Below are 24,944 nucleotides of genomic sequence, written 5' to 3' on the forward strand. Positions count from 1 at the left end.
GCCCAATGCAATAACGAATACTCTCAAATTCACATAATTTTTATTGATTTCCTAAAGACATTTGATCAGGTTTCCAACAAAAGGCTAGTTTTCCAGCTGGTCCGCAAACTTGTGAATGGGCCAATCACTCGATGGATATCAAGCCATTAATCCGGCCGCCAACAATTTCTGCAATGCAATGAGCACGTTCCTGACACGATAAATGCCACATCCGTTGGAGCCCCAAGGATCCGTCTTGGTACCGATATTATATCTATTGTTTATAAATGATCTGGCAGTCAACATTAACGGAAATATTAGGCTATTTGCAGACGACTGCATACTGTATAAAGAGGTTAAAAGCTACAGTGACGAATACCCTGAATGAAGCAGTATGTTGGTGCTCTAACTGGCAAATGGGGATCAATTCAGACAAAACAGTTGCGATGTCAATTAGAAAAAGAAAGGAAGCTTAGGCTTTCCCTATGGATTTAATAACGTCACGCTCCGAAATGTAAGCCGGTACAAATATCCTGATGTAATAATAACATAGCCGTTGAGCAGTTAATACGGAAGCTATAACCTCGAAAGCAATGAAAAAATTGTTTTTCCTTAAGCGGATGCTGCAGCACGCTGACCTTGACACTAACCTTTTAGGGTACACCACATCTGTCCGACCGATGCTCCAATGCGCCAATATAATCTGGTTCCTCTTCACAAGTAGCGGTATCAGCATGCTTAAAAGCGTGCAGCGCAAAGCGAATATAGTTGTTTTTAACCGCTATCGACGCCTTCATTCCTTGACAGAATTGCTACGCCGTGTACGTTTGGCCTCACTCCAAAGTGGAGCTAAAATTCACCGCCTGAAGTTTTATAGATCCTACTCCACAACTATTTTAAGATAGACCAGGCAAGATATGTCGAAACCAAACAAACAAGACACCTGCGTCATACACATGATCTCACATTCCAAGGAAGGTTTTTGCAATAACAATACATTCTATTATTCTTTTCTCCCGAGATCCACTCGGGAATTGAATATTCTTGACCGTCTTGTATTCGAACAGCAAAGAATTGATGATTTCCTTGAGATGTTACATGACTCAATACGTACTTTTCCGCATGATGTCATTTATTTTTATTCTCCATATGATTATCTGTTTTTCTATTGCATGCTTGTCAATACTCGTATTCATTCTTACTGTTGTACGTATACTTTTTCTTCTTACTTCTACTTGTTTAGCCTATCTTCCCCTAACAATTACTATTATTACTCCTTCTTCATGTACCCCACTGATGGAATAACCCTGTCAAGCGCTTGCCAGTATCTTGAAATAAATAAATATTATACATAAAAATAAATATCACCACGAACTCATACAAAATGAAGCTTTTGTAGAACAAATTTCGCAAACCCTGTCGCCATTTGCCTTAGGGGTGGGCATCCACCTCCGTCGAATTCAGATAATCTTACCGACTGTGGCAGCAACGACCACGAAGAGGCATTTCCCAAAGAAGCCGTCCATGTCTTCGACTAGAGAGCTGGACAGAAAAAGAAGTATTGATATCTTCTTAAATATTATTCCTACGCAAATAACAGACTCATGTCTTATAAGTACCTTTCTCTACTCCTCTGCTTTCGCATTTGAATTTAGGTTGTAAAATATACGGCAAACTCTAATTATTTCGAAATTGCGAATGGACATACTTGCTAGCATTGGGAATTTGCAACAGAAAATATAAACTCTTCACGAAGAGTTCTAAATATTTCACCAAAAACAATTAAAAACAAGCATGATATGCTTATAATGAGCCGACGCGGTTACAAAATTTAGACTGCATATTCGAAGTATCTTACATTTGTTTATAACACGAGTGATATAATTACAACTGTAAGTTATCTGATGAATAGATTCCAAGAGCTTACCTCAAGTCATTTGGTAAAATACAACATGAGTGTTGGGCATTTAGGCCTAAAAGATAATACGCATTATTCGTGCGTTTTGTGCCCCAGACTTCAAATGTTTGCACCCTCCAACTAGAATCAGGCTAAACAATGCTTTGTTGCCGTTGAACATCTCGTTTCGACAAGGCTAACGCCATTCTACGTTTATTGAAGAGAAAATCAAATTATCCCATGGCAATATATTCTAAAGACCACCCTATGAACGCGTGCGTCTAACACATTCCTATTTCGTTATGGCAATAGAAGAAAAAGCAACGTTTCCCCAAGAAGCCTTACCAATGATAACAGTGAAACATGGTGACCTTTTTTTTCCCGAGATTCCTCTCCACGTGATCTTTAGCCTATTGCAAAACTTAACTACGTTTTAAATCTCTCATCCAAGCTTCTTAGATGCAGTTGCCAAATGCAATGTTCAGTAGTCTAATCTAATGATACTGCAGGTGCGAAGCGAATACTGTTGTACAGGACAAGTGAGTGCGGATATATCTATAATGAAAACATCGTACTCATTTATGGGTAGCGCTTGGTGTATGATGCTAGTTACTCATCTACTCGTAGCACATCTTTCGCCGAGTTATGAACAAGATCTTGGGACCATGGCCTCGCATATCTCAGCTACAAAAGGCCACAAAAGCGCTGCTGCGATATTTGAAAGATAGAATTGAGTCAGCGTCTGTGATCCGGATTGAGTGACTGAACGATATCCCCGGTGGCCTTTCTCTTCTTTCTTGAATCTCTCCGTCCCCGTTTCGCTTTCCCCAGTGTAGGGTAGCCAACCGGGCTCAGTCCTGGTTAACCTCCCTACCTTTCATTTATCATTTGCTCTCTCTCTCTCTCCTATGATACCGCAATGATCTGGTATCCATTTAAAAGAGATATCATGGTGTTTTTCTCTTAAGTGATGGAACGTGTTCACGATATTTCGCAGGACGCGATTTGTAGATAAGAAACTATGAATATTCTTAGAGGCGTACCTGCCAGCGACCATGTCTGCCTGTAGGATCTTTCAGTGAGTACAATCATAAAAGCGTGTCATGGACCGTGACTGCTGAAAAAATTCGGTCCCATTGGTATGGACGGAATGTAGCAACCGCCCAAACTAGGAGGAGACACCACTGACACTCGTTGATAGAATAGTGGGTCTCAGAGGATGAGAGGAGCATGCTGACGTAAGCGATAACAAGGTTGTAGTACCTTGTTATCGAGTAGGCACCGGAATATGGCTACTGCCCCAACTAGTACCCATCGCTGTCGTTGAGAAATTGAAATTTTATCTTGGCGTTTGACAGGAGGTGGCTGGTATTTCGAATTACGCGCTCTGTTTTACGCTGCCATTGAACAAGTGCAGACCCAATTCAATGACCACTGGCTTCGATGTGAAGTTCAGTGACGTTAGTTGGATTAGAATGAGTCAGTGATCAGGGAGCCGTTAGCAAGCCTACGAGGGCGAACAAGGCTTTGGTTCGAGCAAGACCCCATCAGAAAGCAACGTCTTTCTTGAGTAAGTCGGTGAGTAGGTGAGCTGTATTGGTGAAATTCTTGATGAAACGATGTAAGTACTACCATATTCCGACAAAGCTCTTAAGCCTGCGGTAGAAGATGGAACAGAAAATTTCGGGACAACGCGAATTTAGCCACGGTCGGATTGAACACCAGCGACACTGACGAGATGGCCAAGAATGGTAATTTGGCGATGTCCAAAGTGGCACATGAGCAAGTTCAACTGCATGTCAGCGCTTCGGAAAACAGCAAGAATGGCTGACAGACACGTTAGATGACTCGCGAAAGTTGGTGAAAGGACTGTTCGGTCGCCTAAGTAAGGCAGGCATGTAGACCACTTATAGCCGTGCAGTAAGGAGTACGTCATTCTGTCGTAGATTGCCACGGCATTACAAAGACCAAACGCCATGTCTTCAAATTCGTAGAGGCTGCAGGTATTAGGAAGGCATTCTTCTCAAGTTCCATGCCATCTACTGAGATTTAGGTGTGATCGAATGTCTATGATACAAACGTACTCGGCTCTGTACAAGCAGTATAAGGCACCTAGAATACCCGACAAGGGGTAGAAATTCTTGCACGTTGTTTGCGCGTGCGAAGGACAACAGGTGATGCCCACGGAATGCGAGATGGCTTGATAATGCCTTTAGTCGACATGTTATCGATTCTCGTTGTATAAATTGTTCAGCATGTGAAACATGGTACGACCGGCGGCCTATCGGATTGGCATATCTTGGGTGAATACGATGGGTGATCACCGATTTCTGGGCAAAAGGGCGGCCGTAAAAGTTAAACATGGCGTGGTAAGTTGCGAAGGGACAGTGGTTGTCAGCAGCTTGTGCCAGAAGCGGTCAGGTGCAATCATCTTGCTAAATTCGTCTGTGACCACAGACGGTGAATCAGAAGTTCCTGCAAAGGGCGACGGTGTTTCGGCGTCAAGAGCAGTTATCATGCGAGCGATGACAGGCAAGATGTTGCCCAAAACCATGCCGCTGTTTCCAAATTCCTTTTCCCATTTTAGCAAAGTCCGTTGTCTAAAATTTCGGTTGTGCTGGAGTTCTGACTCCCTTCTGAATATATATATACATATATATATATATATATACATATATATATATATATATATATATATATATATATATATATATATATATATATATATATATATACATATATATCTATATATATACATATATCTGGGTCAGTCAGAACACTATCACGACCGGAATGTTAGACAATTGCCTTTTGAACCCTACGACCCGCGCTAAGACCCCATAAATAGACGCAGCTGATTCTGCAAAAAACCAGGGAAGGACGTGAGTACAAGTACATTGCTGGCTTGCAATTACTGCTGAATACAACTTTGAGACATAAATACGAGCATATGACCAGCATCTATTAGAGAGCTGTTGATGGAACAACGTGTTGCTCAAACCAATCAACTTCCAAAAAACAACACTTCAACCGTGCATCACAGATGACCCGTGCGGACAACAAATACAGACACAAAAAAAAATTAACCGACAACTACAATACTCAATTAGTAAAGGCAAAGTGAGACATCCACCGAAACGTAGCTAAGTGCTACAAAAGAAACCCACATGGGTTCCAGGGCAGAACAGCTTCGCAGTTGAGGAAAAATTCGTGCTGGTCCCACACCCGGGACCACCGCCTTTACGAGGCAGCCTCTCTACAATCTAATCTAACCAGGCGGCTAGCAGATAGCAAGCGTAGTGGAATTTATCAACAACTCAGAAGCAAAAGCAGGAGTTTGGCGTAACGTTTGACGTAAGGAAACCTATACGGGTTCCTCGAAATAAAAGATTCACAGTTGAGGGAGTATTCGTCCTGGTCCGGGACCACCTCCTTTCCGGAGCAGCCGCTATTAGCGGCGAGAATTTGTAGTGGTGCCCTCTCGCGAGTGCTGTCACGGCCAGGACGCCACTCGCTCTGGCTCGCACGGCAGCCGTAGCGCTCGTTTCTTTGGTGCATGCTTGAGGTGTGGGTGGTTCGAACCGTACTTTATGAAGGATATGTCGGTTTCCTTCTACTGCCAGGCCTGAACCGCAGTTTCTTCTTTAAAAGCGCGTGAATCGACAAAATGTGTGTCTTAGATATCGCAAGCTATGTAGCGTTGCAGGGGTGTACTGATATTGCAAATCATGTATGAGCCCTGTGCGTCCATAAATTTCGCGTAAAAGTAATCTCGAAGTTGTGTATGATGCTTCGCTAAACATTTAACATTCCCTGAGTACTTAGCTATAAGAGACATTGCATTTTACATGAAGGAAAAACCTTGGTTGGTGTCAACATGTTATCCGTGCTAGAAAAACACTGCCCAGCGAAGCTGCCATCGTGATTCTTATTACGCTGATTATTTCTAGTCAGATAAGGCCAATTATTAATACGTAAAACAAAGAGTTAGGTGCGCATTTCGTATGAAAAAGTTTACTCCAACTTTCATCGCTCTCTGAAACAGGCCCCCATAAAACGAATTGCTGAAGGCTGCTAACATGACGGCGCGTCATATGCAGAGTATTTCAATATACAGTTAATTCACAAGTACCATTGTAGCGATCACTTGAAAGAAAAATTTCGTGCTTAAGAACGATAGCCAAACAAATGCAAGCAATGAAATGTTTCCTGGTGGCAGTCAGTAGCTTTTATCGGCAAAATGGCACACCCCTCACGCCACGGTAGCAACCGATTGTCGTTATGGCGAGGCAGGCATTGTTTACGAAACCCTTCAGTTCACTACAACTTCGAACTGAAAGCATGAAGCTGTCTTTTACAGCGTCAATTCCAGTGCCTGAAATATAATCGAAGTACTTTAGCGCAGCTTAGGGTGCCTAGAACTGGAAAATTTAAGCACCTTCTACCTCACCATGTCTCGATCCAGCGTTGGTTAGAATATACAAACGGAGAACTATTCGCTTCGTCGGTACATAAAAAGAGAACCCCGCAAATCTTCACAACGGATTTACCACAAGCGTTATATATTTCCCTTGATTTTCGACCCTCCACTGGGGAATAATGATATCGTCAACATGTCCCATACTACTAATGAAAGATGCTTCGTCTTCTTTCTGGCTGCATTCATACGGTCAAAAAGACATATTTCACTAAAAAAATTTGGGCCGAGCAGCCTGTATCAGATCGCCAAACAGATTCGTCCTGTATATTCCTCACGCAACAAACACTAGTAAATTGGTCAAGTTAGTTGAACGTGTAGCGCGGAAAAGGGAATATATATTTGTTCATTCCTTTTAGTATTCTGCAAACAGCTGTAAGCATCCATTACCTTTACTTCAAATTACCGCGATTTAAGATAAACACGCCATTAAACGCCTTATTTTGAGACACAGTTAGAAAAGCAAGTGGTGCTCGTGGAATATAAATTACAGTGTTAGTTACGTCGTCGTTTTACTGCCGAGCGTTTCTGTGCAGAAGTGCATAATTCAAAATATACCATGAACTACTCGTCGGGAGCAAACCTATTTTAGCGGATTAAAATAAATGAAGAAATAAATTACGGGGTTCTACATGCCATAAAACCTCTTTCTTATCATGAGGCACGGTATAGTGCGGTACCCCGGAAATTTGGACCACCTGGGATTCTTTAACGTGCACCTACATCATTGTACACTGGTGTTTTCGCATTTCGCCTACATCGAAATACGGCCGCCGTAGCCGGGATTTGATCCCGCATCCTTGTGCTGAGCAGCCCAACAACATTGCCACTAAACTACTGATTAAATCCGAGGTAGCAATTGTAGAAGTCATATATAGCTAGTATTTATGACATACCTGTGGCACCGCCGCAGTTATGGTATATTAAGTGCATTCTTATGTGCTATGTCCTTGCGGTTGTCGATTCGCGCATGGAAAGCCCGCAATCAGCTGGTCTGCCCTCCTTCATCTGGCATTGTAGCGTTGCGATTGAGAACTATATTGTCGTCTAAGAAATAAGGTCTTTGAATAAATTTTCGCGAATGAAGACGTCGCAAAAATATATTTGAGACGACTGCCATAAATATGCAAGCAGAGGGAACGAGAGCGAACAAACAAAAACATCGCAAAAGCCGCCCGGATTCCAGGGACCATACGGACACCGCCAACACCGTAGCAGACGACAGGCGCGAGTAGGTGCCCTGACGTCACGCGAGCGGCGCTCGTAGCGCCCCTGTAGTTCGTTCTCGGGGCTAACACCATATCAGACGTATCAAGGGAGCAATAGATACCAATCTCGGCGTATCCGTGGGCGGCATCCTTCGCCGAATGGACGCCCATTGGTTGTTATTCCACAGAGCCCTGTGTATTCTAAATGTGACATTATTTACAGAGAGCTCATCGGCAAATGTGCTACGAAAGAAAGTGGTGCGCGAAAACAACTGTTGTTCCGCTGTAGCGAATATCTATAGTGTCAAAGACATGTTACATGCGATGTAAAGACTACCCCATGTGTCGCACAATTATTTAGTTTGCAAGCACACATGCATTGGTAAGCGAATACTAAAGTAATTTTTTTCACGGTTGTATTATCCGCTGCGAACGAAAACAATGTGGACAGTACACAAACATCAAAGAGAATAATACTTATATTATTATACTGCCACTTGATCATACTCAAATCGTAAATAATCCAACTTGCATTCAAGGCTATTTTATCTTTGTGCAAGCTATTGTGTTTATTCATCGCAGTTTTATTGAACATTCGGTTATTGTTTATTCTGTGACATTGAGTCCCTAAGTTATGAGTGTTTTCTAATCATTTTTAGCCGACAATGTCCAGATATCAATCATCCCGGGAAACAGTTCGGAATATATTTCTCCTATTGATGACGCTTTCCAAATTGAGTACTAGGCGCTGTGTATAAATGATCTTTCTGGCGTTAGCGCATTTTCTGTTTGCAATCACGTTAACAACTTGCCCTGTTATGTTGTCGACAATCTTGCATCTAACAAGCAAAAGAAACTGCACAAGCACATGCCTTGCTAGAACCCCGATATTGTTCACGTCTAGCGCAAAACTGCGATATTTAAACGAAAATAAATAGAATCTGCAGTAATAGTCATTACTCAAAGCAGCCTCGCGCGCGCACTACATCGGTCAAAGCACATTACCTTAGAGTAACGCTACTCAACTTCGTGAAAACGTTGCCGAATAAGTTCTGAGACTATCTTAGGGAAAAAGGTAGGTAAGTTTGGGAATTTTCGCTGAGGGTACGATAATCACAGCTCCAAGAGATATTGTTGCGTACATTGTTTTATTAGTCTATTTTCCGCTGCCAATTCTGCCGGACAGATGCCGTTGAGTGTGGTGCTTCTGATGGAATGCTTATAAATTTTCTGAGTTGTCTCTATGATAGATACACTTAAACACCTATTAGTTCTCGCAAGAGACTGAGTGCCTTTCTGCGGGGATACGCCAAGTATCTTGCACCTTTTGCCGTATTCGCAGTTGATTTTTCGCTTGTATCTACAAATTCCCGTAAAACTGAAAAACCGCACGAGCCAAGGCAGTATTCAAAAGAACCGATCTGATGTCATTAGCTAAAAGAGGCCAACTAATTTCACATTTGAATGCAACAAACTAAGTACATCAATTTCGTAATGCTTACTGAATTCCTTGAGCAGAGCTTGATTTGAACAAGCTTGTCGCATGGCAAAAGAAAGGCATTTTCTAAAACTGTTCAGTTTCTTTGTTAATGCCTGTTTCTTAATGCTTTTGTGTCGGTTCTCTTATGCATTTGCGTCAATAAGAGTCAACCTCATTTTTACGTTTCTAAAATTTGCAAACCATTTCATAAGGCCCGTTAGAAAAAAGTAGTGCAAAAGCTAAGAATGCTTGACCTTTATGTCCTGTTTAAATTTTGGATTGCAACACAGCTGCATAATCGCGAAGAACATACAATTGTGGGGAGCCGGGAGCAGCACTGGTACGGTCATCTGGTCACTCCTGGATTTCTTGCGGGCCTTCTGTGTTTTTTTATATGTTACTGATAACTTCACTTTACAAGCCGCAAATTTATTATTTCTGGTGCAAGCTACTTGAGTTTGTTAAAGTTTATGACTCAGAAGTGATCGTTTACGCTAGAAGTTGAAGACGTCCCTCAAGTGCCATCCAGAAAGTCAATTTGTTATAGGCCCCCTATTATAAAGCAATGTTGGTGAATGCCACGTCATCTAAATATTTATTGTTTGTTAAAATTAGTCCCACAAACCCACGCATACTTCGAGCTGAATATATATATATTATATATATATATATATATATATATATATATATATATATATATATATATATATATATATATATATATATATATATATATATATATATATATATATATATATATATATATATATATATCTGCGTGAAAACCACTTAGATGCCACTAATTAACAGTAATGCAAAAATGCGGAGGCTAAAAAGCGATTCCCGCGCTATAAGGTATGACAGCAGGTGTATGAGCGCTGTCTAGTGCTTGATGTCGAAGTATTCCATCAGCCTATGTACACGGGAGACCAGTATCAAAAAAAGTGTTGTTGTTAAATTTTTCTTTCAATCAGTTCATGAGTGCAATGGACATGTTTGGAGAAATTTTGAAGAGGTCGTGGAAATAGGTTAATGGAAATGTCAAGTTTGAAGTGGAATCAGAGCAAATTAAACTTTTCTATACTTTTCAAGAAAAAAATGTGAATCGTACTTATTTTTTAGTCCAGTATATAGAGCACGGGTTGTCTGAGAGCGGATATATAAAGCGGTGGTAAGAACGTTTCTCACTCCTGGACTCTCGTGGCCAACGTCGCATCTGCCTTCTTTGCATCCATTCCAGAGGTGAGAGAAGCACACATATACAGTTTCATATAAGACTAAGCATGGATGTCCTCAGCCTTAAGTATATCGAAAGAATAATCACTTATAGCTGAGTGTACCGACAAATAATAAATTTTAATCCTTCTAGCATTATTGGGCTGCGGGGTAAATAAATTGAGTTCCTCCTTAAAAACACGCAAATGCTACGTAGCTAGACACAACCAAAGTAATGTTGTTTTTCGTCGCTTCGAGATGCGGAGACTTTTTCGTTTTCTCTAATTAGACAATTAATATGAAATGGAATCAAATTCCGGGTGATTGAAATTATATGAAAAGTGTCAATGGGAAAATGTTCGAGCAACATGAGATGCTCCCGATACAACTTTCTGTTACTGAATGCGTGCTATATAAAAGTGTTTTTCAGAGCTTTTAAGAAGGCCGCGAATACGCCCAAAGTGCCTCGATCGGCCAGTCTCGCGGAAATTTTGCGTATATTTATACGGACCTGCTCGTCCTGGACTTCTTCTCCACGTGTTCCGCTCTCATATAGACTGTTTTGCCAATATTGTCCGCCTTGAACTGCCTGTCCTAGATCGCGCAGAACCACGGCCGACGCCTCAGTTCTGTATACTTCGTTCTGTTGCCACCTTCAGTACTGACCTACATTGAATTTGTGTCATCCCCACCTGTGCCCGATGGTCACTACATAGCGGCTCCCATGCAAGACGTCCTCTTTACACACGGTATTACAGTACCACATACAGTTTTATTTGTTACGGGCAATAGCGTCTGGCTGCCAGTGGTCGATTTCGGCTTCACCACAGACTTGCTACCAAGCGGGACGTCTCAGGCCCAGCTTCGCTCATTTTAGGATCACCCAGTAGCATGTATTGCAGTAGGCGGCAATGTAGCAGACTCTCCTCTACCATCGAAGTCTGCAACTTGTACCAACGCCAACTTAAGGAAAATGATTGTGCGCCACATGCATCAAGCTCGCACGTGAGCTCTAACGTGTTCTGCTTTTTTACCACCATATATTTGACAGAAAAATCGTCCTTTGGCCTAAACTACAGCTGTTCATCGTCGAATAAATACCGGCAATGCCCCCCCCCCCTCTTCATCGCCGCTCGTATCGAGTGTCGCCGGGGGAGCCTCAAGTTATTCACGCAGAAGTTCGCACAACGCTTGCCAAGAACATTACTGAACTGTCGTCCTCTTTTCGTAGTCCAAAGGCGTCACATGTTGTAATGCTTAAAAATAAATATGGCTCATGGCGGTTTTGTCTGGATTATCGACACCTTCACAAGGCTACAAAAGAGCACGTGTATGCCCTACCCGCATTTACGACGCCCTTGACTGGATCCCTGTTGCTCACAATTTTTTATCGATTCATCCTCGGATGGGTTACTGGCAGATTGCTGTGGATGATCTAGACCGCGAGAAGATTGCCCTTGTAGCACACGACGTTCTTTTGTAATGCAAAGTAATGCTGTTCGGTTTATGTGACGCTCCTGCCACTTTTGAACACATAATGGACTTGCTTCTTCACGGTTTCGAGTGGTGTACGTGCATCTGCTACTTGGACATCCTTATAGTAATCTCCCCAACATTCTCTACACCCCTCAGGCGCCTCTAAGCAGCCCTCCACGTTTCTTGTCGAGCCGGTCTAGAACTAAGCGCATCAGTGTAAATATCGACGTCCCTAGCTTACCGTCTTTGGACATCTCTTTCTTGTTAACTGAGTGCAACCGAACCCAGCCGAAATGCAGGCTGGTAGGCACGTCTCTGTGGCAGAAATCTATCAAGGATGTGCACAGCTTCATCGGCCTTTGCTCCTACTTCCGCGGTTCGTGAAAAATTTCGCGGCCATTGCACAACCACAAACCAATCTTTTGAATAAAACGAGGGGGTTAAGAGGCCTCTGCGCTATCGCATATTGTACACCTTCTCGCAATGCCGCCCGTTCACCCCAATTTCGATTCTGCGTGTACCAAGGTCCGTACTGATGCCAGCGTTCACTCAATAGGCGCAGCACTCGCACGACACCACCGCGGTCACGACCTTGTTATCGCTTACGGCAGCAGGCTCCTCTCATCCTGTGAGACCCACTATTCTATCAATGAGTGTCAGTGTCTGCTCCTAGTTTGGGCGGTTGCGAAATTCCGTAAATACATATAGGACCGATTTCTTAAGCCATTACGGTCCATGACACGCTTTGGTGATTGTACTCACTGAAAGATCCTACAGGCTGACATGGTCGCAGGCCGTTACGCTTCTAAGAATATTCATAGTTTCTTATCTACAAATCTCGTCTTGCGAAATCGTGGAAACGTTCCATCACTTAAGAGAAAACGACCATGATATCTCTTTTAAATGGATACCAGATCATTGCGGTATCATAGGAAATGATGAAGCAGATAAGGTAGCTCGGACACCAAACCAATAAGACCGCTCCGTCTCCATTCTTAACTCAATTAGTAACGCCACGAGACAACTTGGTATTCTAGCACGCACGATCTCCTTAGCAGAGTGGTACACCGCACATACATGGCGCACAATACCGAGCAGACTACACTCGTCAATAAAACTCCGACCTCCGGCCATTCTGCACCAAAGTGAAGCGTCTCTGCTGTGTCGGTTGTGGCTTGGACTTGCCTTCACGGGTGCCTACTCCGCAATAATTGGAATGGCTTACAGTCCTGCTTGTGATGTTTTCCGAGGCGAGGAGAACATTGACTACTTAATGAGCCATCGTACTCAATTTTAAGCACAAAGACAATCTTTCTTCAATACATTGAGGAAATTAGATAATCGTTTTCTGTGTGAACAGACAGTACTAGGGCACCGTCCCCACCGGTCATCGGCTCAGATGGCAGTAAATGCACTGATGTGCTTTCTGGGAACGTCTGGTTTGCGCGAGTGGTTTTAACTCAGGTACAGTCCTTACACATCTCTACACCTCCTCTCTCCCTTCTCAGTCTTCCCCTTCTCCCTTGCCCCAGCGTAGTGTAGCCAACCAGACTCTTGACAGGTTAACATCCCTGCCGTCGTATATTTCTCTATCTCTCTCGCCGTCTCCATAAGGACGCTGATTGCCTCTCTCGCTACCCGGTCGACGAGCCTAACGACGCCGACAGTAGTACCGCCAACGGCATTTTCTAATTGTTTGCCTCCGTATCTAATCTCGTTCTGTCCTTCCCAAACATCGACGACGCACCGCGCTCTTCTAGCTCCATGACTGACAAAGGCCAGGGAACATTGGGGTAACTCAGGCATAGGACAGCGTCCGCCACCGCTTCTGTTGGCCCGGTCTTGCTCGCGCCGTCCGACATTATGTTGCTGCCTGTGATTATTGCCAGCGTCGGAATACGCCTCAGGAGCTATCAGTCGGTCATCGTCAGCTCATCACCGCCCTTGTGGAACCATTCGTTCGTGTTGGATCAGACCTCCTCATAGCGTTTCTCATTCTCACATCATCTTCTGGTAATGAATGGGTAGTGTTTGCGGTCGATTACGCCACCCGATACGCCATCACGTGAGTTCGCCCGACCAGTTGCATCCCTGTCGTCGCAGACTTTCTCTTGAGTCACTTTATATTGCTTCATGGCTTCCTGAAACAGCTGATAAGTAACCATCGTCCTAACTTCTTGTCGAAAGTTATCACCGACATTGTTCGCTGCTGTTCCACTTAACAGAAGCTGACATCATACCATCCTTAAACCAATAGACTGACAGAGTGGTTAAACCATAGCCTCATCGATATGATGTCGCTGTACTCTTCCAAGGACTACCAGGACAGGGACATTGGCCTCTTACGTTATATTTGCGTACAATTCTTCCCGGCACGACACCGCCCGATTTTCCCCATTTTATGTATTGTGCGGTCTTGAGTCGGCTTTCCCCTTCTGCAATGCTCTTCCTTCTGCTGAAACCTTGTCTAACGAGAATGCACGCGATTTCATCATTCTCGCTGACCATGCATGTAAACTTTCCCGTACTCGACTGACGGCCTTGCAGACCACTCAGTAACGTCTGCACAACACGCAAATACCGGCGCAAAGTTTTTGTCTGGTGCTCTAGTGCTCCTGTGGTCGCCCTCTCTTCATGCCACAATTTCAGGGAAGGTCGCCTTGCAATACACGGAACCCTACTGTTTGCTGCGCAAGGTGACGCTAGTGACTTATGAAACTGCTCCTTTTAGTTCCACCTCAGCCTATTCTCTGGCATCCAGTCATGTCGTGCCCATCAGTGAACTCAAGGCGTACTACACTGCTTCAAAGCCCCCCCATTAGCTGCTCTGGAACGGCGTTTTTGCAGCTAGGGGTAGTGCCACAGACCCGTATTTACGGTGATGAAGAGGCCAGTGGTCTAAGAAAGATGACCACGTTTAGAGGCTGGTGTGGTGTGGGTGTGTAGGTTTAGAATGGTGTGGCAATATAACTCACCTGTAGCGCATGTCTGAAATCATGGCAAGGCATATAGCCTACAAATTCTCAGATATATACGCAACCTCAGGATGGCGACGCCAGCGTACATTCGCTTGGACTGTACATATAATTGTTATCGTAATAAAACAGCGAAGTGCACAAAGCCGTCAATGCTTCCATCAGTTGTAGCCCATACAGCGCTGTGCTTTTGGGCGTTGGCATGAGATTAGCGAGGACGCAACCCAATATTGCTTTCTTCCCGATTTCCTTACCGCCTTGGTGCTGTAGTTGCTTTGGCGGTGCGCTGGAATGAATGACGGGCGGCTATCAAATCCTGGCACTGCGGCCGCATTTAAATGAGGGCTAAATTCGCTTACGCCCTTGTAGCGTAGACTGGGAGCACGTTCATTCGGAGTTCCACACTACGCTGTGCTTCATATCTATAAGGTTCGTTGGGCCCATAAAACTGCAGAATTATTTTTATTTGCTGTGATGCTCCGCTGTGGACTGGTGTGAGCGAAACGTGCAGTAAACGTAAATGAAACGTTTTGCTGAATTTCAATGGACGGTGAATGGCGCCGACCGGTTCCCGTCCGTCCCATCTCCTTCACAAATGCGGTGTGAAGACTCGAACATTGCTGGCAGCGCTTGTCATCACGGCAGCGTTCGCAGACGTGGGCAGCCGCTATCATGCAGCTTCCTATATCCATCATTGTTGCCCTGGGAACTACTTCGCTCCAACTTACCGCACCCCTATATATTGAGAACGCCGTCGGATGAGTTCATGTGGAATGTGAAGCCATGCTGACACCACCAATGTTTCGCCATTAGGGTAAAACCACAAACTATTTTGCTACAGAAACCATTTCTTGTGTTTCAAGTACAAAATAAGAATCGGTTAAAGCAAGACTTAAACGACAGACACTCGTTTTGCAGCAAGTCGGGTATAATTCGGCAAATATCTATGTCTGAAAATACAACAATTTATTCCTAAGTGAATTTCTAAGTATGTAATTAAACGCATACTGTAGGTATTCCGCATTTTTAATGTCTGGCTTCAGGCACTGTTAAAAAAAGGTTGCATGAGCTATAAATGGAATCTTTTAAGACATTCAGAGCAACTATTTATTTCTACTGTTCCTAAGTTCAGACTAACGTCTAGCACAAATTACATATTAGGAGAACTTGCTACATCGGATTGCAGAGAACCACCCCATTGGAGGACATATTTGTGGGACAACTCTCGAGTAGGCTACGAAAATATCGTTCCAGATTCCCAAGCTCGAATAGTCATCGCTGCCGTTAGGATGAAGAAGTGATAACTATGTGCAGGGTATTGCACATTCGTGGGTTAGAAATGTATGACTTACATGTATACGGCATAATAGTGATGGATATCCAAAGGACAGTGTTGTCGTGGTTTTTATAAGGGTCTTCTGTATAGAGAGAAACTTGTTTCGCGTTGTAAAACAGAGGACTTTATAAATATTCCTTGTGACATATTTTCACTCAGGAAGCTCCGATTGATACACTCGCCAGTGTTAGCTGAAGAAATCATAAGGGATTGGCTTCAATTCCTAGTGGAGTCATTACATGCATTTACGTGCATGAACGCTGAGCAGAAATTGGGCGAGGGAGTGCACACACAGTGACAAATATTGCATATAAAGGAGGAATGAACTCATGCTTACTTAAGGGCTCTCGGACTGCTTGTTTACATACATAACCCTAGCTCCTTCAAATTGCTACCTAAAGCTTTGGAATAAAGAAACGGAGATGAAAAAAATTAGCATCCTTGCGGTTCTTTTGTTTCACCATGGGGCGCTTTGCTTACCTTGCTGAAATGTAAGACCGTTTCTTATTCTTGTTCTAAACCTCGACAATGATGTTTCTCTTCAGCCGTTTTCTGACATGCGTCTACTGAAAGAACTTTTTCCGACGTGGATATTGAATTCAGCGCAAAGTATTTCTGTATCATCGTCAACTCCTGCAGTTGATATTTGGCATGGACAGTAGGTTTTGAAAATGGTGTTTTTAAATACTTAACGTAGGGTTGTTTCGTAGTTTCGAGAATTAGTGGGCAGTCAACAAGAGCAAACTTTGTTTTCTTAGCTTGCGAGATGGCTGGGTGACAGATTTTTTCTGTCAAACGCAAACATCAGCAGCAGGCGTGCCAATGCCAATGAGTGCACAGACACTTCAGTGAGATAGGACGCGAAAATCTATGCGCAATCTGCCTGCGAAGAAAGCGATCGACGCTGTTGTCTGGCATTAAAAGCACTGACGTTTTCTTTAGGAAGATGTACAGCGTACAAGGCGGCATCAACTGAAACGCCTGGAAGTAAGCGGCCTTGTCACTGAAGCTGGCACTTCATTACTTTGCAGCGACATTTCCAGTACATGGGTGTTCTGCGTCATTTGTTCTTCCTGTAATCAATCTGCATGATGGCAGACAATATGCGAGCAGGACTTAGCAGTGTATTCAGTAGACATGAATTGTACAATGCCGTCCCCACCACCTCGATAATGTTAGTGGCGAGCATTCGAAATGCTGGAAATTGAGAAAACACTATCTAAGAGAAAAACAACTATCGTAAACGGGTTCAGACTAGTTTAAATGTCCTTACCGGTATCGCTACTCTAGGTCGAGCAAGAGATACGGACCCTCGGAACATACGGCCACGAGACGTAAAGCTTTATAGACTTTCTGTAGATACAGCAAGTAATAGTGTACAGTCTGCGGTGCCGACAGTCGCACCGTATTGACGGGGAGGCTGCTACGGACTCTCTCCTTAGAATGGGCCGGTTCTTACTTAAAGCCCTTTGGCGATCCATTGTCGGCAGGAACGAGGAAGGGCATGTGCTGACGTCACCCGCGTCACATTAGCTTTTGTCGCTGCAGCAGTGTTGGTGCGGCGGGTAACCGGATTCCTCAGTTCGACCCACGGGGAGGTGTCGGTGGTTCGTGGAGCTTTGCAGGTTGTGAGTCACAAGGGCAACCGCTTCAGAAGAACGTGGGGGGGGGGGAGAGCACCCGTTAACGCCATGATAGGAACGCAGTGTGGCACAACCCAGCGTAACAACACCCCATACCTAACATAACGGCCCCAATATTTCAGAAGCAAGTGCGCCACTAAGCGCAGCATGGGCCTAAAAGCGGGACAAGCTGCCGCACGAAACCGCACGACGCCACACTTCCGTGGCTTCACCTGCGCCCGGCACGGCTGCCACAGCAGAAACACAGCAGAAACTTGTCCCCTCTCTATGAGCTTTATAACTCGGCGAAAGATGTGCTACGAGTAGACGAGTAAGTAGCATCATACACCAAGCGCTACCCATAAACGAGTATCATTAGATTAGACTACTGAACATTAGATTTGGCAACTGTATCCAAGACGCTTGGATGAGAGATTTGAAACTGAGTTTAGCTTTAGAATAGGCTAAAGTTCACGTGGAGAGGAATCTCGGGAAAAAAAGATCACCATGTTTCACTGCAATCATTGGTAAGGCTTCTGGGCGAAACGTTGTTTTTTCTTCTATTGCCATAACGAAATAGGAATGTGTTATACGCACGCGTTCATAGGGTGGTCTTTAGAATATATTGCCATGGGATAATTTGATTTTGTCTTCAATAAACATAGAATAGCGTTAACCTTGTTTAACGAGATGTTCAACGGACACAAAGAATTGTTTAGCCCGATTCTATTTGGAGGGTGCAAACATTTGAAGTCTGGGGCGCAAAGCGCACAAATAATGCATATAACCTTGCATATAATCATATGATGCATATAATCTAAATGTCGAACATTCATGTTGTATTTTACAAAACGACTTGAGGTAAGCTCTTGCAATCTATTCATCAGATAACTTACAGCTGTAATTATATCACTCGTGGTATAAATAGTTGTAATAGACTTCGAATATGCAGCCTAATTTTTGTAACCGCGTCGGCTCATTATAAGCATATCATGCTTGTTTTTAATTGTTTTTTTGCGAAATTTTTAGAACTCTTCGCGAAGAGTTCAAATTTTCTGTTGCAATTTCACAAATGCTAGCAACAGGATTCATTCACAATTTCGAAATAATTAAGAGTTTATCATATCTTTTACAACCTAAATTCAAATGCGAAAGCAGAGGAGTACAGAAAGGTACTTCTGAAACATGAGTCTGTTATTTGCGCAAGAATAATATTTAAGGAGATATCCATACTTTTTTTTCTGTCCAGCTCTCTAGTCGAAGACATGGAAGGCTTGTTTGGGAAATGCCTCTTCGTGGTCGTTGCTGCCACACTCGGTAAGATTACCTCAACTTGACGGGGGTGGATGCCCACTCTATAGGAAATGGAGACAGGGTTTGCGAAATTTGTTGTAGAAAAGCTTCATTTTGTATGAGTTCGCGGTGATATTTATTGTTATGTATTTTTTATTTACTTATTTCAAGATACTGGCAACCCTTTGACTGGGTTATTCCATTAGTGAGGTACATGAAGAAGGAGTAATAATAGTAATTGTCAGGAGAATATATGCTAAACAAGTAAAAATAAGAAGAAAAAGTATACGTACAACAGTTAGAATGAATACGAGTATTGACAAGCATGCCAATAAAAAAAAACAGATAATCATATGGAGAATACAAATAAATGACATCAGGCAGAAAAGTACGTATTATGTGAGTCATGTAACATCTAAAGTAAATCATCAATTCTTTGCTGTTTGACTACAAGTCGGTCAAGAGTATTCCATTCCCGAGTGCATCTAGGGAGAAAAGAATAATAGAATATATTGTTATTGCAAAAACTTTTCTTGGTATGTGAGATCATGTGTATGACGCAGGTGCCTTGTTTATTTAGTTTCGACGTATCTTGCGTGGTCTATCAAAATAGTTGTGAAGTAGGATCTATAAAACTTCAGGCGGTGAACTTTAGCTCCACTTTGGAGTGAGGCCAAACCTACACGGCGTAGCCATTCTGTCGGGAAATGAAGGCGTCGATAGCGGTTAAAAATAAATGTATTCGCTTTGCGCTGCACACTTTCACGCATGCTGATACCGCTACTTGTGAAGAGGATCCAGATTATATTTGCGCATTCGAGCATCGGTCCGACAGATGTGGTGTACCCTAAAAGCTTAGTGTCATGGTAAGCGTGCAGCAGCATCCGCTTGAGGAAAAACAATTTTTTATTGCTTTCGAGGTTATAGCTTCCGTTTGAACTGCCCAACGGCAATCAGAAGTTATTATTACATCAAGATATTTGTACCGGCTTACATTTCGGAGCGTGATGTTATTAAATCCATAAGGAAGGCCTAAGCTTGTTTTCTTTTTCTAATTGACATCGCAACTTCTCTGAATTGATCACCATTTGTCAGTTAGAGCACCAACTTACTACTTCATTCAGGGTATTCGTCACTGTAGCTTTTAACCTCTTTATACAGTATGCCGTCGTCTGCAAATAGCCTAATATTTACGTTAATGTTCACCTCCAGATCATTTATAAACAATAGAAATAATATCGGTACCAAGACGGATCCCTGGGGCACACCGGATGTGACATTTATCGTGTCAGAAACATGCTCATTGCATTGCACAAATTGTTGGCGGCCGGACAAATGTCTTGATATCCATCCAGTCATTCGCCCATCCCCAAGTTTGCGGACCAGCTGGAAAACTAGCCTTCGTTGGAAACCTGATCAAACGCCTTTAGGAAATCAATAAAATTATGTGAATTTGGGAGTATTCGTTAATGCATTGGGCCAAGTCGTGCACTATCTCGACGAGTTGCGTTACGGTCGACAGGCTTCTCCGAAATCCGTGCTGCTTGGGGTGTAGCGGATTCTTTTCTTCGGCAATCTTTGTGATGAATTTGTGGACAATGAGTTCCAGTATTTTACACCTAGTACACGTCAAGGAAATTGGCGTGTAGTTTGGTGGGATCGTCTTGTCACCCGATTCATGCACTGGGATTATTTTTGCGACTTTCCATTCAGAAGGAATGTGTAAATCGTGGATAGGCTTTCTGAATATTAACCGTTTGAACTTACTAACTGGCTCCGCATAGCATTTGAGAAAATCGTCCGGTATCTCGTCTAGGTCACAGCTGTTTTTTCATCAAGGTTTAATATTAGACACAGTATAGCACTGCCCTTTATTTGTGCGATGTCTAGTAATTAATTTTGCTGGATGTTATAATCGGAGAATGTCTCACTAGTCCATTATCGATTGTAAAATTCGACTGGAGGTAGCGATTCAATTGATCCGCCTTATCTTTTGTTTCTATTCAAGGAGAAGCCTTTCTATCACTATGTTTACGACTTAAATAATGACAAAATTTTGCTCGGGATGTTTCCATGAACTAGGATAGAGTGTTACCATACTAGTGCAATATGGAAACGCCTACCTTCTTTTTCAATGTTTTAGTTAACGCGGAAATCTGTGCGCTGTAATTACCGGCTAAACCAGACCTCCTAGTTTTCCTCGGCTAACTCGGTTGTTCCTCGGTTGTGTTCTGAAGTATACCATCTAAAATCTTACTTTCTGCCAATTCAAGAAGCATGTCCACTTATTCCTTTTGTTGTTCTTCAACACCGTATTTGACAAGGTTGGACCGATGGCTCCGGTTTTCCAGATCCTCTACTTTCTTTTCCATAGCCAATCAATTTTTTTCTAAGTTAGATTATCGTTTATTGTTCTCTGAGATCTGTTTTTCAATGCCAGTTATGTTTTCAAGTGTCTTGGCAATTGCGGTAAGTCTACTGTTTCTTACATATTTTTTTGTTAATTTCTTTAATATTCCCTGCGAATAGCTTTCACTGCTCTGGTATGCCATCTATGTTTTGGCATGGGTTTAACTCAACGTCTCCACCCAGTAGAAACAACATGCGGAAGAAAACAAAGAGTTTGCAAAGTAGTTCGGGAAGCAAACATGGGCACCACAGCAGAATTAGGCAAATACCGTTACTACGAAATGACTTGTCATAGCTTCTGGCGTAGAATAAATCAGCTGTAGAATAAACAGGAACAGATTTGAAGGTTACATCTTTGCGATGCTGCCGTGCCCACTGCCAGATTTGCCATACGCGCTGTCCTTTACAGGCTCGCTCCATGCTGTCGTCATCGGTGATCCCAGCACATCTGTTGATGTAACAGCAGCGCCATCATGGAAGGGCCGGTAGCTTTCGTCGACGGAGGCTGGGTGCATGAGCAGATCCCTGTCGCCGATAAAATCAGCTCGAGGCGTTTGTTGTAGCTCGTAGCACACCGGTGTTGGGCCCATGGAAAAGAGAAAGAAGCATATCTGTAGAATAAACAGGAACGACTTGAAGGCTGCTTCCTTGCGATGCTGCCGTGCCCACTCTCACCCTGCCCGCATATAGGAACAAAGGGAACAAAAATTACAGTGGCCTAAGATTGCCAAGAAGAATGGCACTTCCCGGTGTCACATTCCCTCCATTGCAATGCACAGCTGAGATGTTCACTATCTTTCCTGCAGTTTGGTATAAATGTAATGCATTTAAAACATTTGGAGGGCTCTCAAATAAAAACCTCAGCATGCATTTTTTGTATTTTATGTGAAATCAATATTAATTTGCTTTATGGCAGTCAAACAAGGGAGTTCGTAAAAAGAATCAATTTGACGCTCCCAGGAGCCTTTTGGCTGCATGCTTTGCATGATTCAGTTGCAATAGCTTAAGGTCTTCCTTTAGGTATGGTTCGTTTATTTGAAATTCAGTAAAGTTGTAAGCCTATTGTGAAAATATTCAACTTTAGCTTAAACTGGTTGCAATAACAATAACTAATGAACATGCAATGTCTAAGCAAACATACGCTATTCAATACACATTGCATATATAAATCATTAGCCTGGCGCAAGCCAATTGTCATACCTATGCAGTTATGCACTTGATTATATATTATTGCTACAGCTTCCTGTGTGCCCCTCAGTTGGGTAAAGCAGGACAGATCAGACACACGAAAAAATGTAACCTGTTTTACTAAGATATCGCGAGCTGCCGCACAGCCGGCTGTAATACAGTAACGATCACCTTGACGCACACAGGCCTTTACATTCATGCGCTCACTCAGGCGCCTTGCATGCGGTGACAGCGACAGGAATCGGCAGCCGAGCACGCTTGGTGTCCACGAGTGTGCGCCCTGCTATACGTATTGGTATAAAACTCTGTTGTTACGTTGGAACAGGCAAAAATTAGTGACTGTGTCTGTAGGCGTTCCTTCCCCGCAGAGCTTTTATTTCTTCTTATTGGCGATCGTGCAACAGGGGAATCCTCAAGCGAGAGAGACCGCCATCACATAAGATTAAAAGAAGATATGTTTTCCTTGCTCCTTGTAAACCGCTTTCATGTTCTTTATTGACTACGATTTGTCACACCGTGCATTTGTGTTTCGGAGCACATGACACCATTGACAAGGGGACATGTTCTAGGAGCTGTCTTTACAAGTTGATGTTCTATCTTCGCACAACTGGAGAGTTTAAATTGAGACTGAATGAATACCCTCTCTTCTAATTTCAACTGTAACAGTTGTAAGACGATGGCTCTAAATATCCAGGCATATATAAATATTTCAGTGTTTCCTCTTTATTTCTTCTCCCCTTTTGTATCATACAAGCGAACCACCACTTGTAATTTTTTCCTTTGCAGCTGCACTGATTATGACCCCAAACGAAGTTGGCGCAATCCCACCTTTCATCCTTGAAAGTATTGGAAAGACAATGGGACGAAATGAAGAAAACGTCGAGTAGCCAAGCATCAGTCTTCGTGATACAGTGTGGGCGATCTGCGTTCCATTGGCGACGCATGCTTCGTGGCGGAAGAAAATGAATGAAACAACAAATGGCCTGACATGAATAAACTAGACATCGTTGGAGTTAAACTTTCTCTTTGGTGCCGAATGCCACTTTTTTATTTTGCTTTCATGTAGTCGCTCTTAAGCGCTTCTACGCATGGAGTTCATAGTCTCCTCCTTCGTCGCATTTCAAATGAGTCTTGCTTTCTTACAAATGATACAGCGGATTTTCATTTTGTTATTTTCATCTAACAGCAGTTATACTCAAAGCGAATTTTCGCCGTCTTCATATAGGTATATAATCAAGTATATGCGCGCTATTTGTTCTCTTATTGCAACATTGAGCTAGAGAACCACAGAAGAAGGCACCTTCGAAGCTCCATAGTAATCACGTCCAAGAATTCTGGACATTCGCCTTCAAAACCTCACTGCAATACACAAGTGTAACTCAATTGCAATTTGCCTAAGTTATTTTTTACAGTATAGGCCAAGGAATAAAAAGTTCGAACTGACTACAAAGCGAGGATAATTTTTTGTATCAAGATATTCATTACCGAACCTTATTGTCGGAATTTTGGTGGTGCGTTGAAGTAGTTTTTTGGTCAGGGATGAGCGAAGAATTCACATGAGAGGAGCAAATCGTTGAGCACCCTCCCTGCTGAGGGCACATTGATCAGAAGCACCAAATTTTTTTCCTTGGAGCTAGTTATTATAGCTGAAGTAAGACCGGTAATGGCAGAGGGAGGGTTATGCGTCTGTTGACATGCGCAGGTGTTTTAGAGGCAGCCGAGGCAGCAATGCGTGGGCACGTCTTGATCCTGCCTGTGTTTTATTCTCTCCACGTGCGTTCACGTGTATTTGTAAGCGGGCGCGCGCCTCCGTATTGGCGTTTGTAAGCGCGCGAGTGCGAGTATGCGTGTGTGAGCGTTCGAGGCGTGTGTGCATGCCTGGATTTTCGTGTGCGGGCGCGAGTACGCGCCTGTATTGCACATATGCGTGCGTTTGCGGTGTAGGCTTAAGAGCGTGTGAATGTGTACGTGTGCCAGTGTGTGTTCCTGTTTCGGCATGCATGCCTGCGAACAAATGTCGGCATGTTTGTGTGCGCATGCATGTCTGTGTGTGTGTGTGCATGTAAGGTAGACAGTGAGATTATGTGTACGTGCGTTGGAGAAAGAGAGTTTGTGCATGAGGGAGCGAGTGTGTGACTGTGTGCGTGCGAAGGAGATAGAGAGACTCTGTGTGCATTTGAGCGAGAGAGACTTTGTGGTGGAGCGATAGATAATGTGTGTTAGTATCTGTGTGCGCGCACGTACGAGTGAGAGTCACTGTGTGTGCGAGGGACAGAGGATCTCGTTCTGTGAGTATGTGTTTCTGTATGCGAGTGGGAAAAAGAGCGTGTGCGCGTGCGAGTGGCTCCATATTTGCATTACATGCACGCGAGTGCGTGCCTGCATTTGC

The 24,944-nt window shown here is 43.3% G+C and overlaps 1 long non-coding RNA gene across 1 annotated transcript; it reads left to right on the forward strand.

Moving 5' to 3' along the window:
- Nucleotides 1–10,235: 10,235 nt before the first annotated feature.
- LOC142584234 (uncharacterized) lies at nucleotides 10,236–23,562 on the forward strand. Its single transcript, XR_012828736.1, has 3 exons — nucleotides 10,236–10,283; nucleotides 18,915–18,982; nucleotides 23,342–23,562. It is a non-coding gene; the product is annotated as an uncharacterized LOC142584234 (long non-coding RNA).
- Nucleotides 23,563–24,944: the final 1,382 nt, after the last annotated feature.

Source organism: Dermacentor variabilis, chromosome 6 (assembly GCF_050947875.1).
Source record: "Dermacentor variabilis isolate Ectoservices chromosome 6, ASM5094787v1, whole genome shotgun sequence".
NCBI classification, from domain to species: Eukaryota; Metazoa; Arthropoda; class Arachnida; order Ixodida; family Ixodidae; genus Dermacentor; species Dermacentor variabilis.